Genomic DNA, 14,695 nt, shown 5'->3' on the forward strand with positions numbered 1-14,695 from the left:
GCAAAGTGCCAGATTGTTCGGTGGCTGATCCCTCCCTCCCTCAGGAATCCCACATGTGCTCTGTGAGAGCTATGACACACTAGGCCCTAATGTAAACAATCACATGTGAGATGATCCACCAACGATCTAACAGGAAGACAACAGGAAGACAAACAAAAGAAGACCGCCTGCACTTGAATGTTTGGACAAGCAAACAGTCCTCCTCCCACTAGAGTAAAACAGTAAGATTAAAGGGAGAGGAGACATGTCACGGGCAGGAAGCAGACCTTGTCTACAGTGATGGCACACATGCAAAACAATTCTCCTAGGACTGCAGAAGAAGACTCAATGGCAGAAACGCTGACTAGGTGGCAATCTCCGCCACTCCCTGTATTTAAATCGGCTCAAGAGGCATTTACCAGGAAGCCAGTGCTCTGTGCTCTTACAGAAATTAGCTGAGTTTCCGTGTCTAGTATTATTTAATTATTTTTGAGACAGGGCCTCCCTCTTTAGCCTATTCTGGCCTAGTTTTTGCAACACACCCCAGGTTTGCCTCAAATTCATTGCAATCTCTTTGCATTTCCCTTCCCAGTGGTGGGATTTAAAGATGTGACACCACACTCAGGGATTAATTCATTTAAAAACAAGAAATTATCAAAAAATTTGCTTTCATATATATCTCAGAAAGTGATTAATAGTATAATCTACCACTGTATCATCTAGCATGAGTAATGGATAACTTGACACACTAATAGACATGCCACAGTCAAGGAAGGCAGGTCTCATTTTAATAGTTACTTCTATTCCCTTCAGAGGAAATTTCGTTGTTTCTCATTTGTTTGTGTTCAGGTTTATTTATGGCCAAATTCCTATCTCTATGTGTTAAGAACATTTTTTCTATTACCATATAAGTTTATCTTGGCACCTAGAGATGGAGACAGCCTCCTCCTCTCTTTCTTGTGAATCACCATCGGCCTCATATAAGCAAAGGCAATGAAGAAGTTATTTGGCCTGGGCTGGCAATCATTTTGATCCTGTAAGGAACAGCTCTGTTGTATTTCTTTGCTGACAATGCTAAACACTTGCTTTGTGTCAATGAAATCTTATGATATAATTCATAAACCAAGTGAGTATAGACACAACACAGATATTTTGTGCTTAAATAGCACCTTCTTTCTAAGGATCTCAAACCTACTTCATATGGCAACAAAAATTAAGCAATGTATTACAGCTCTCTGACACATCTTTTATACACATCTCATTATTTCCTTACACAAACTTTTCAGGAAAGGAAGAAGTCACATTCAGTAAGGCCTTTCATAAAGCTAGTGACAGGAGTTACTGGTGCAATGAAAATAAATTACTTGTGCCAAAGTACAAGAGAGTGCAATTTTGTTATCAGCTGTTAATTGATTATTAATTACTGTATAGGTTTACAATGAGCTGGCAGTCTCCTTGTGGTGAAGAGGTTGAGGTTATGTTGCATAGTCCCAAGGAAAGCCAAAGGTTGAGCAACGGGTAAGCCTATTGCCTGGGGTGTTGGCATTAAATGATGCTTGCTAATGAGGTAGCAGACAGTGAACTCAGAAGCAGGAGAAATCAAACAAGAACTCACTGAAATACATTCTCAGATGAGACAAAAAGTAAAAACCACAGAATCAACATTTGTTGCAAAGAAGCTAGTGCCAATCTACTAAATTCACAGTGAGGTTTAATGCCACCCACAGTGAGAAGCCTTGAAATGTGGCCAGGCTAGAGGCTTTACAGTGGGAATAGGTACAGTTAAGGGGAGACTATTACTATATTAGTGAGCATTATATGCTTGACTAGTAACTTGGATGCAAAGGCATCAAGTTATTAAACCACATCTTCACATTACTAGAATAAGGGGGAAATAATGAAGGTCTAAATAATCCAATTTCAAAATTAATGAGATAGTCAATAAAAAGGACCGAGACTGTTTAGTCAGTCAATTTTAACTTCAGGAACCAGCATTTCTTTCTGGGTTTCTTATGCCTTCTTTGAATCTTTTATGCGTGGTCTTCTAGGCAAATTGAAATCTGCACATTCCATGTCAGCTCTCTATGATGTGCAGGTTACAGTCCCAGCTCATCTCCCTAACCCAATGCAGAATCATAAAGTTTTTTCTTTACTGCTTACTGTTCATTATCTTGGTTTTTGTGTGCACTGAATTAAAATTCCACCCATTCAACTTCTCTTAGACTGATTATTATAAATATAAATATTAATGTTATTGCCTGTTTATTTTAATTGAGTTAGTCACTCCAAAGTAAAAATATTTTATTGATTGGGGGTTAAAAGGAAACACACACACACACACACACACACACACACACACACACACACACATATATATATAACTTTTTATTTGTACTGAGATTAAGGAAAAGTACATGTTTCAAACTTTACTAAGTTTTGAATACAGATAGCATACATAGATATAAACAAAAGTATGGGAATAATTTTTAATATGAAATAAAGTTCACATAGTCTGATAAACCAAGAAGTCAATTCTGATGGCTCTGTTGGGTATCTTCATTCAGAAGTCCATTCTTGATTACTGAGGACAAAGTAAAAACTCCCAATGCTCATTTTTCATGAATGTCTAAATAGAATTTTCCACTTTATTGTGCATATTTGAGACACACAATGCTGTTGCAGTTACTTCATAACAGTGTTTGTTTCTCTCAGCTTATTTCTTAACCCAGCTTTCACACAAACAACTGAGACTCCTTTATAATACAAGGCTTCACACCACAATATTGAGCATTATAAGTCTGCTTTTAACCCTCTATGTTATTTTGTCTTACTCCTAGGAAGCATCCCAGTGATACTTGCACTTTGTAGATTTCCTTAGCTCAAGCTCCTTTATTCTGAATTTCCTTGGACTCTACCCATGGTTGAATCCCCTACTTCTTTTTCTAACTCCTCCTCACCTGGCTGGCAGGAGGTCCAGCCCTATTCTCTCCCCCTGCTCATTGGTCGACTGTAAGCTGGTATTGTCAATCAAGGGGACAATTGAAGAGCAGAGTTTACACAATATTTAGACAGTAAATTCTTAGAACAAAGCTTGCATCCAGATGTATTGGGTATAGAAATCTGCATTTATACCACACAATAACCTTATGTGTACACAGTGCAGTATATCTTTACTTGAATAGGAATTATATAATTAAGAAATCAGTTCAATATGTTCCACATTTGTCAAGCATCCCTGTGTTCATAGTAGGAGAAGGGTACATATATGTAAAACTTCAAGGCAAATTTCCACCCTTCAACAAAATGTCAAAAATATAATTTTCACACTGTGCATTAGGTGCTATTATACTTGCTCTGGCCCTCATCTACTTCCCATCATCTCTGCCCAGCAAGCTAAGTTGTATCCTGCATATAAGTCATTGTTGCTAATTAAACACACCCATGAGACATACATGTTGAAATTTTGTCTTGTGTGCGAATTATTTCATTTAGTGATAGTCTTTTTCTTTCTTCCATCAAAAATGCAAGATAAGAAATATGCCAAGATGATTTCTCAATTTTTTTACATATATGACTCAAATGCAGGAGCACCCACATTTGTAAAAGAAGCATTACTAAAACTTAAGCCACACATCGAAGTTCACACATTAATAGTAGGAGACTTCAACATCCCTCTCTCCACAATAGACAGATCATCAAAAAAAAAAAAAAAACCTAAATGGAGAAACAAGGAAACTAATAGATATCATGAGATAAATGGACCTAACTAATAACTACAGAACATTTCATGCAAACACAAAATATTTCACCTTCTTTTCAGCACCTCATGGAACTTTCTCCAAAACTGACCACAAACTTGGCCACAAAGCAAACCTCAACAGATACAAGAAATCAAAATATGTGCTTGCATCTTATCAGACCACCATGGTTTACAAATGAACTGAACAACAAAAGAAACAACCAAAAGCCTACAAAGTCATGGAAAATTACCAACTCCCTCTCTGATGACATCAGGGTAAGGGACAAAATAAAAGGAGAAATTAAAAACTTCCTAGAATTCAATGAAACATAAGGCACAACATACCCAAAGCTATGGGACACAATGAAAGCAGTGCTAAGAGGAAAGCTCATAGCACTAAGTGCCTTTATAAAGAAACTGGATAGATCCCATACCAGCAATTTTACAGCACATCTGAAAGTTCTAGAAAAAAAGGGTGCAGACAGACTCAAAAGGAGTAGACATCTAGAAATCATCGAACTCAGGGCTGCAAACAATAAATTGGAAACAAAACAATTCAAAGAATCAATTAAACCAAGAGTTGGTTCTTTGAGAAAATCAGCAAGATTAACAAACCTTTAGCCAAACTAACTAAAAGGCAGAGGGAGATTATTCAAATCAACAAAATGAGAAATGAAAATGGAGACATAATGACAGACACTGAAGAATTCCAAAGAATCATCAGGTCTTACTTTAAAAGTCTAAAAACCAAAAAAGTCAAAACCTAAATGAAATGGACAATTTTCTTGACAGCTACTAACTATCAAAATTGAGTAAAGATCAGGTAGACAAATTGAATAGTCTTATCACACCTAAGGAAATAGAGACAGCCATCAAAATCTGCCAACAACAAAATAAAACCATTTGGATTCCATGCAGAATTCTACCAAACTTTCAAAGAAGAGCTAATACCAATTCTCTTCAAACTATTCTGTAGAATAGAAACAGAAGGAACATTACCAAGCTCATTCGATGAGGCCAGTCATCTTCATACCTAAACCACAGAAAGTCTCAACAAAGAAATTTCAGACCAATTGCTCTTGTTAACATTGATGCAAAAATACTCAATAAAAACTGAATTCAAGAACACTTCAAAACTATCATTCACCATAACCAAGTAGGCTTCATCCCAGGCATGCAGGTGTGGTTCAATGTAGGGGAATCCATCAATGTAATTCATCCTATCAATAAACTGAAAGAAAAAAAATCACATGATCATGTCCTTAGATGAAGCATTTGACAAAATCCAAAACCCATTCATGTTAAAAGTCCTGGAGAGAGCATGGATATAAGGCACATAAACATAATAAAGGCAATATATAGCAAGCCTATAGCAAACATAAAACTAAATGGAGAGAAACTTAAATAAATTCCACTGAAATCACAGACAAGACAAGGCTGTCCACTCTCTCTGTATCTCTTCAATATAGTACTTGAAGTCCTAGCTAGAGCAATAAGACAACTAAAGGCAATCAAGGGGATAGAAATCAGAAAAGAAGAAGTCAAACTATCACTATTTGCAGATGATGAGATAGTTTACATAAGAGACCAGAAACATTCTATCAAGGAACTCCTAGAGCTCATTAACACCTTCAGCAAAGTAGTTGGATATAATAGCAACTCAAAAATAATAAGTAGCCCTCCTGTATACAAGTGACAAACAAGCTGAGAAAGAAGTTAGGGAAGCAACATCCTTTACAATTGTCACAAATAATATAAAATATCTTGGCATAACTCTAACCAAGAAAGTGAAAGAATTACATGAAAAAACTTCAAATCTCTTTTGGTAACCTGCTGTCCTTCCTCTGAGTGCCACCAGTGATACCCTATGAGCATATACAGGGGGAGGAAATCCCCCTCAGGAACAGTCATAGGGGAGGGGAATAAGGGGAAAATGGGAGGGAGGGAAGAATGGGAGGATACAAGGGATGGGATAACCATTGAGATGTAACAAGAATAAATTAATAAAAGAGAAAAAAAGTTAAAAAAAAACCTTCAAATCTCTGAATAAAGAATTTGAAGATTTCAGAAGATGGAAAGATCTCCCATTCTCATGGATCTGGGGATTCAACATAGTAAAAATGGCCATCTTACTAAAAGCAATCTACAGATTCAATGCAATTCCTATCAAAATACTCACACAATTCTTTACCAATCTTAAAAGATCAATTCTCAACTTCATATGAAAAAACAAAAAACTCAGAATAGCTAAAACAATCTTGTACAATAAAAGATCTTCTGGAGGAATCTCCTTCCTGGATCTCAAGCTGTATTACAGAGCAACAGTAATAAAAGCAGCAAGGTATGACATAGAAATAGGCTGATTGATCAATGGAACCAAATTGAAGACCTAGAAATAAACCCACATACCTATAGACACTTGATTTTTGACAAAGAAGCCAAATCCATACAACAGAAAAAAAAGATAGCATCTTTAACACATGGTGCTGGTCTAACTGGATGATTACATGTAGAAAAATGAAGACATATCCATATCTATCACGCTGCACAAAACTGAAGTCCAACTGGATTAAAGACCTCAACATAAAACCTGACACACACTAAATCTGTTAGAATAAAAAGTGGGGAGAGCCTTGAGCTCATCAGCACAGAAGACAACTTTCTGAATAGAACACAAACAGCTCAGGCCCTAAGATCAACTATCAATAAATGGGACCTTATGAAACTGAAAAGCTTCTGTAAGGTGAAGGACATGGTCAACAGAACAAAAAAAGAGCCTACAGACTGGAAAAAGGTCTTCACCAATCTGACATTGGACAAAGGACTAATTTCCAAAATATATAAAGAACTCAAGAAATTAAACACCACCAAACCAAATAATCCAATAAAATATGGGGTACAGAACTAAACAGAGACTTCTCAAGAGAGGAATATCAAATGTCCAGGAAACACTTAAAGGCATGCTCAACATGTGTAGTTATCAGGGAAACGCAGTCCAAAGCGACTCTAGATTCCATCTTACACTTATCTGAATGGCTAGAATAAAAAATTCGGGTGGCAGCACATGCTGGGGAGGATGCAGAGAAAGGAGAACACTTCTTCATTGCTGGTGGGAGTGCAATCTTATACAACCACTTTGGAAATCCATCTGGTGCTTTCTCAGGAGACTGGAAATAGTGCTACCTCAGGATCCAGCCATACCACTTCTGGTAATATACCCAAATAATGCTCTACCCTAGAACAAGGACATATGCTCAACAATGTTCGTAGCAGCTTTAATTGTAATAGCCAGAATCTGGAATCAACATAGATGTCCCTCATCTGAAGAATGGATAAAGAAACTGTGGTACACCTACACAATGGAATACTACTTACCTATTAAAAACAAAAAAATCTTGAAATTTGCAGGCAAATGAATGGAACTGGAAAAGATCATCCTGAGTGAGATAACCCAGACCCAGAAAGACATGCCTGGTATATACTCACTCATAATCAGACATTAGCCACATAGTATAGAATAACTATAATACAAAACAGGGTCAAAATCATCAACCAAGGACCATGTATGATGTAGACCTAGACCCACTACTGATATGTAGTAGCACAGTTTTCTTGTAGATCCCATGTGTGGAGAGTAAGGACTACTTTAGACTTGCACTCTCACCATTGAACTTAGATCACTTCCCCCTGGCATGACAGCCTTGCCAGGCTACAGAGGAAAAGGTTACAGCTAATACACATGAGACTTGATAGGCTGAGATCAGATATTAGGGGAATAGAGCTCCCCTGAGTACTAAGAGATGGGAGGGGGCATGAGGGAGGGAAAGGGATCAGGAGGGAATGAAGGAGGGTAACACAATCAGGATATGAAGAATTTAAACTGCAGAACAAGCAGGTAATTTATATTGCTAATCCTACCATATGGGACTAGTTCTGAAACTGGCAGAAATATGAATGTCTAGGCATAGACAATGCTTCTTGTTGATTACAGAACCACTATGCATTACCATTAAATGCCATTCTTTATATGGTATGAATAAAGATTTAGGGAGGTCTTCTTTTCCTGCTCATACAAAGAGCAGAAATCCTGCCTTAATTGTTCTCTGCTTCATGCACACCTTATATACTTATACTTTAAGGACTGTATAATGCTTGTGAGAAATTATGTACTTTCAGAACAAAAGAACCAGACACTGACATTGGATCAGAACTGCCAAGATGCATTCCATGTAGCATACTAAACGTTTGAAGAAAGAGGTTGAAAAGAAAGAAGAGGGAATATAGAAATATGTAGGGAAGACAGAACAAAAAGTAGATTAGTGCATTTACTCTTCAACTTAATGCCTTAATTGTCACTCACAAGGTATTTTTAATTCAATGATATAGAATTGTGTATATAGATGCAGAAGAAGTTTTATTCTAGATACAGTGGTATAGAATTCAAATGTAGGATTATCCTTCACACATTATATATATATATGTGTATATATATATATTTCTACTCTAATATGAGTTATTATACCCATATAACTCAATCATAATACAAAGCTTATTTCCAATGCTTTGAAAGTGCCAAAGCAAGCTGTTTAGGAGGAATAAGTTATACAAGTTAAATGTTAGATTAAATCATGGTCATGTCAATTGCTAGTCTACTTTTATCACAAGAATATACATCTTAGGTGTGGCAGATAGATATTTCTCTATAGAAAGATAAGGTCCTCAAAAACCCCCAGAGACATGCAGAATATGGCATTTAAAATGTTTTTATTACTTTAAAGATCTATTAACAATGAGACAAGTTAACTGCTGCCAACACCAGCCTACCTCATAGAGAAGGATGAGTATAAGAGAATCTCCTTATGGAGATGGCTTCAAATGTGACAAACTAGCCACTGAGTAAAGGTCTTTATTTTTACCACAGACAGAATTCTGCCTAAATAAGGAACAAGCTTTAATGCTGGCAGAGTCAACAGCCAAACTCTGCCAAGACAGGGTAAGCAAGTCCTCAATAGTTCCTGCCTCACAAATATGTCTGTGAGATATATTGGGCCAGAAGGATTAAGAAGATGCGCCAATGTTATAGAGAGTTTTGGATGACTACGCAAGTAGAAACCTGTCTCTGTCATCTTTTCACTTGGAAAGCTACTAACTTGCACTCTGGGCATATTCAGGTAATCAAGTTTGTTAATTCTCAAGACTCTGAGGGAGTTGAAGACCAGATAGCTTAGTCTTACAATGAAGCATAATTGTTTATGGGTTAAGATGTCTTTAGGTTTAGATAGGTGTTCCAAGTTGATAATGACAATATGTGATGGAGATTGATTTACATTCAGAATTTTAGACTCACCAAGATAGGAAAGATGTTCTCTTCAAAGTTTTCAAATACAAATAGGCAAAACACTATGAATGTAATATTTACATATTTCCTGATTGTGTCATGGTTCTTCTGGCTCTAGGTAGTTTATTGTATATATGTGTAATAATATAAATATACATATAAAAATAATTAATAATAATAATAATAAAAGAAAAACAAACAAAAATGCAAGATTATGGTAGGAAAAATAAGATTTCCCAGTCATTTGTGCTATTCTGTAAAAGAAAGATATATACTATATATAATCTAGTGTATTTTATATATATATATACATATATATATATATAAATGCACACACATAATTTATTGAAGCATCTCTAAAAGAAATGTGAGTAATAATTTTAAAATTCTTTTTACTAGGCATGATAATAATAATAATACAGATTGATGTTGTTTAATTCCTGATTTCTTTTTAAAAGACTTTAAATTTATTTATTTTATTTTATGCATATAAATGTCACATATATACTATATATATATACATATATATATATACACACACACACACATGCGTGCACGTGTGTGTGTGTGTGTGTGTGTGTGTGTGTGTGTGTGTGTGTGTGTGAACTTGTGCATGCCTGGAGGTCCTGGAGGTCAAAAGTCAGTATTATATCCTTTAGAACTAGAGTTCAGGATGATTTTGAGCCACCACGTAGATAATAGGAACCAACGCAAAGTTTTCTGTAAGAACAATAAATGCTCTTAACTGCTAAGCCAATTCTCCAGCCCCTAGTTTCTGCCTTTTTTAGAGAAAAAATACTTACTGAATTATATATTATATCTAATTATATAATTAAAGTTTTATTTATATTCCAGCTGCAGTTTCCCCCTCATTCCTCTCCTCACAGCCTTTCTTCCACCTCTCCTATTCTCTTCCTTAAAGGGGAAGACTTCCCATGGATATTAACCAGCCTTGGCATATCAAGCTGCAGTAAGGCTAGGCAAATCTTCTTGTATTGAGTCTAGACAAGGCACCCCAGTCAGGGGAAAGTGATCAAAAGTCAGGGAGGAGAGTCAGTGACAGCCCCTGCTCCTGATGTTAGAAGTTCCACATGAAGATGAAGTACAGCTGTTACATATGTACAGAGGACTTAGCTCAGTCCCATGTATGCTCCTTGGTTCATGGTTCAGTCTCTGTGAGCCCTATGCACCCAATGCAGTTGATTCTGAAGGTCTTCTTGTGGTGTCCTCAACCCTTCTGGCTCATGCAATCCTTCCTCCACATCTTCCCGAGGATTCCCCAAACTCATCCTCATGTTTGGCTGTGATCTCTGCATATGTTTCCACCAGTTTCTGTGTGAAGTATCTCTGATGACAGTTATGCCAGGCTCCTGTCTGGAAGTATAGCACAGTATCATTAACAGTGTCAAGGGTGGGTGGGCTCCCTGTTGTGACGTGGGTTTCTAGCTGGAATAGTCACTTCTTGGCCATTCCCTCAATCTCTCCTCAATCTAAGACTGTGATTCTAGTGAAGTCTCCTAGTAATGGGAGATAGATAGCATGAAGTGGCCATATTCTGTAACCTGGTAAGGCTCCCAGCAGTGGGACTGGAACATGAACCCAGGCACAAAACCATCCACTTACAATGTTTTGCCATCAATATATGCTAGTGAAATGGTGGAGCAGAAATTATGGGAGTAGCCAACCAGTGACTTTTCCAACTTGAGGTCTATGCCGTTAGAAACAATTCACACCTGACACTGTGTGGATGGTTAGCCTAGAGCATTTACTCAGAATAGAACCGAATATGGCTGACAAAAAAAAAAATGATTCCTAATGATACACTGCTGTACTCATAGGTTTGTCCTTTGGCCAGTTGTCATCATAGAGGATTCATCTAGGAACTGAAAGAGATGGACACAGAGACTAGGTGAAGATGAAAATGTACTCCACCTTCCAGGAGAACATAACCCACAGAATCAACTAAACAGGGCTCAGAGGGGCTCACAGAGACTGACACAACAATCACAGACACTGTATGGGTTTGAACTAGGTCCTCTGCATATGCATTATGGTCACATAGCTTGGTGTTCCTGTGAAACCCTTAACAACAGGAGTGTGTATGTGGTGTCTCTATTTTCCTGTGCTTGGGACTTGTTTTCTTTTACAAGATTACCTTGTCTAGCCTTGATATGAAGGTTTGTGCCTAGTCTTTTTTGTGTATTATGCTATGTTCAGCTGATATCCTGGGAAGGCCTGCTCTTTATTTATTTTTTAAAGAAAAATGGAGGGGAAATGGCTCTAGGGGAAAGGAGAATGAGCAATTGGGAGGGGTTGAAGTAGGGAAAACTGCTGTCAAGGTGCAATGTACATAATAAATAAAAATGATTAATGAATAAATAAATACAGTAACTGAAATAGATTAGAATAATTAATAGCTAATAACTAATATTTGATTTTGTTATTTGAAATTTCTTTTTATCTGGCAATCATTTGGATTTATTTGGAAGACACACACACACACACACACACACACACACACACACACACACACACACATTTCTTGGTGTTTTGAAAATAATAATTTGAACTGGTTTCCTAGAGTTTTTATGTATATGTGGAAAAGTCATCAGAATGCAATTTTTGTTTTGGTCTATGCCATGCTTTCAATAGACATACTGAATCAATTAGTTTAATTATTAAGATATATGTTCATATCTATGTATTTTTTTGCATGATGTGTGTCTGCATTGATCTAATGAACATTCCTTAGTATTGCTCATTGGAAAGAATGGTAGAGGTACCCCAAAGTTTACTTATGCTTCACTTCTCCTTCACTTGTCAAAGGTAATCTTTAAAGTTAGTTTTCTACTTTAACCAATTGCTTTTTCTTGTGTCATGCTGGCCTTCTAAGAATCATTTCCCTTGTTGCCTGTGGAATCCTCTGTTATAATTATTCTATTTTAGAGAAATCATTAGGTCTTTTCTAGATTTGCTAATTTGTTGATCCTTAATCCTACACAGTATTCCATTTAACATAAACGTTCCATGATTCAAGCTTTATTTTTGTATGTATTTAAATTAAAAGATATATGCAACATATGGCATGTTTGAAACGTGCACATACTTTGGAATATAATATATAAGAAGCAAGAGTTTATAGGTATATGTAGCTGCAGAGAGGTTGACCAGAAGAAAGGAGGAGGCAGAGTGGTCTCTACAATTAATAAAAAGTGCTACACATTATGTATGATTGCAAAAATTCTGCTTAGTCAGAGTTCCTATTGCTGAAATGAAACACCGTGACCAAAAGCAACTTGGGAAGGAAACAGTTTATTTTTCTTATTGTCTTGCATCACAGTTTCATGAGGGAAGTCCTGACAGAGATCCATTTCAAACTGGACAGGAATCTGGAGGCAGGAGCCTATACAAGAGTAATTGGAGACATTCTGCTAATCCACTTGGTTCTCATGGCTTGTTCAGCCTGCTTTCTTATAGATCCAAGGACCAGCAGAACATGATGGCACTCCACTCCATGGGCTGGCACCTCCCTGATCAGTAACTAGTTAAGAAAATGAGTTGTGGACTTGCCCACAACCCCAAACTTATGTAAACAGTTTTTCTATTGTGGTCTCCTCTTCTGAGATGATGTTAATTTGTGTTAAGTTGATATCAACCATGATTACAATGTTCTATATGAAGGAATGCAATCTCTCTCTAAAGCTAAGGTTTGGAAAGAAATGTTTAAAAAATGCATCTCACAAAGGTGGTTCTCTTTGTGCTTGTTCTGTCTAAATTTACTGTGCCATTTCCATTTTTTTTACTGTAACATTATTTATACTAAATATTTAGATTTTTAAACATATTGATGAAATAACAAAAGTTGCTCTTATACGTATCTTTATTTTTGTCTTATTGAAATAGATTTTTTCTAGAGTATATTCTTATTACATTTATTGTAAGACCATTCACAAAATGTCTACAGCCAAACTTTTCAAATTCATGCTCCTTCTATGATGACTGAATAATTGAAAATGAAGTCATGTCTGAAAATTTACAATAATTTTTTTTACCAGTCTGTCCTTAATGTCCTTTGTACTGAAATCAGGTCTTTATTTAAATTAAAACTTAAATAGGTGAAGATATTAAAATATTAGGTATGCTCTCATTTAAATAGAATAAAAGGAATGCAATATACAGCAGAATTGTTATTTTTTAAAGATCATATTGACTTTCTCCTTCAAACCATCTATCTATTATTATAGAAACACGTCTTCATTGGATATGAGCTGCATGCCCTACTGAAGTAACCATCATTTCTGTGATGGATAACTAGTCATTGTGGCACAGAATGCTTACTTATTAGTATAGGCATTGAAGGTTGCATTTTTCATTCATGAAATGGCATGATTTGCTTCAGCTAATGTAGGCAACTATAGGCAATCTCATGCAACAATCTTTCAATTTGGCACACAACTCTTATGGTAGACAACACCATTTGCTTTTGATCTCAGGTACAGAAGTTACATCACTCAGCATTCAGAGTTAGAGAGTGGCTCATTACATATTTACATCCCTTGACTGCTCCTTATCTTTTCTCAGGACCAGAGTATTCCCAGGCTCTGCTTGCAGGAAGATGTAACCAGACTCCTAGTCTCTGTCATGCCATGAGTCAATATCTATAATTAGGTCGTTTTTTTCTAGAGTGATGTTTAGACACCCTGCTGGTTCTGTTCTCTGGAGAAACCACTACCACACAGGAAGACTATCAAAGCATGGGAGTTAGCCTTTTGTTTTATCCAAGATTGAACACATTAAGGGAATTATGATGTCTGTAAATGCAATAGTCCTCTCACAACTAAGAGACATAAGCAGGGAGCTATACTGATCCACATAGGAGTGTGAACTGCGTAATGGGATGAAGGAGAAAAGTTGAAGCAAAACTACAAAATAGGTTATTTTCTCCGAGTTGTTCAGTCAGCCATCCTCTCATACATATTCTGATAAATTGCCAAAATATAATAGTAAACACAATGCTCATGAAACATAAAAGTATATGAACATTAAATAGAGAAATAACTAGGTAACATCTTATAATTAATCAAAGCAGAGGGTCCAATTATTATATAATTTTGAATTAATAATGTCTATCTGGATGGGGAATCATCTTACAAAGCTTATAGTCAAGACCTGATGACTCATATATATATATAATTTAAATTTTAAAATTAATACAAAGTGTAATAGTCTTAATTCAAAAACCTATTAAATCCAATAATTTGGAAATTGGCAGTTGAATCATTAAATTTCTACTAATTATACAACTAGTTTATTATATACTAGTGCAAAAAATCCTTTAGGCCGTAAGTCATTAATTAAATATTCTTAAATTAGTAACAAGGCTCTAATTAAATTATTTATTTTTGGAAAACAAGATTATGATTAAAAACTGCCTCAAGGATTCATCATTACCCCTGTTACACAATAATGTAATTTCATAATTAGTAATAAAGTACTTCTAATTATATGAAGGCTTCAGGTTCAGAAAAACCACATTGCTCTCATGCTAACAATTATTTACTCCTATTTACAGTATCACTCACTGTGATGAATGTGTTTTTCATTTTCCTTGCTGCTTTGTAACCAATGCTCTGAGCTTC

The sequence above is a fragment of the Acomys minous genome (assembly GCF_964271855.1).
Source record: "Acomys minous genome assembly, chromosome: 5".
NCBI lineage: Eukaryota > Metazoa > Chordata > Mammalia > Rodentia > Muridae > Acomys > Acomys minous.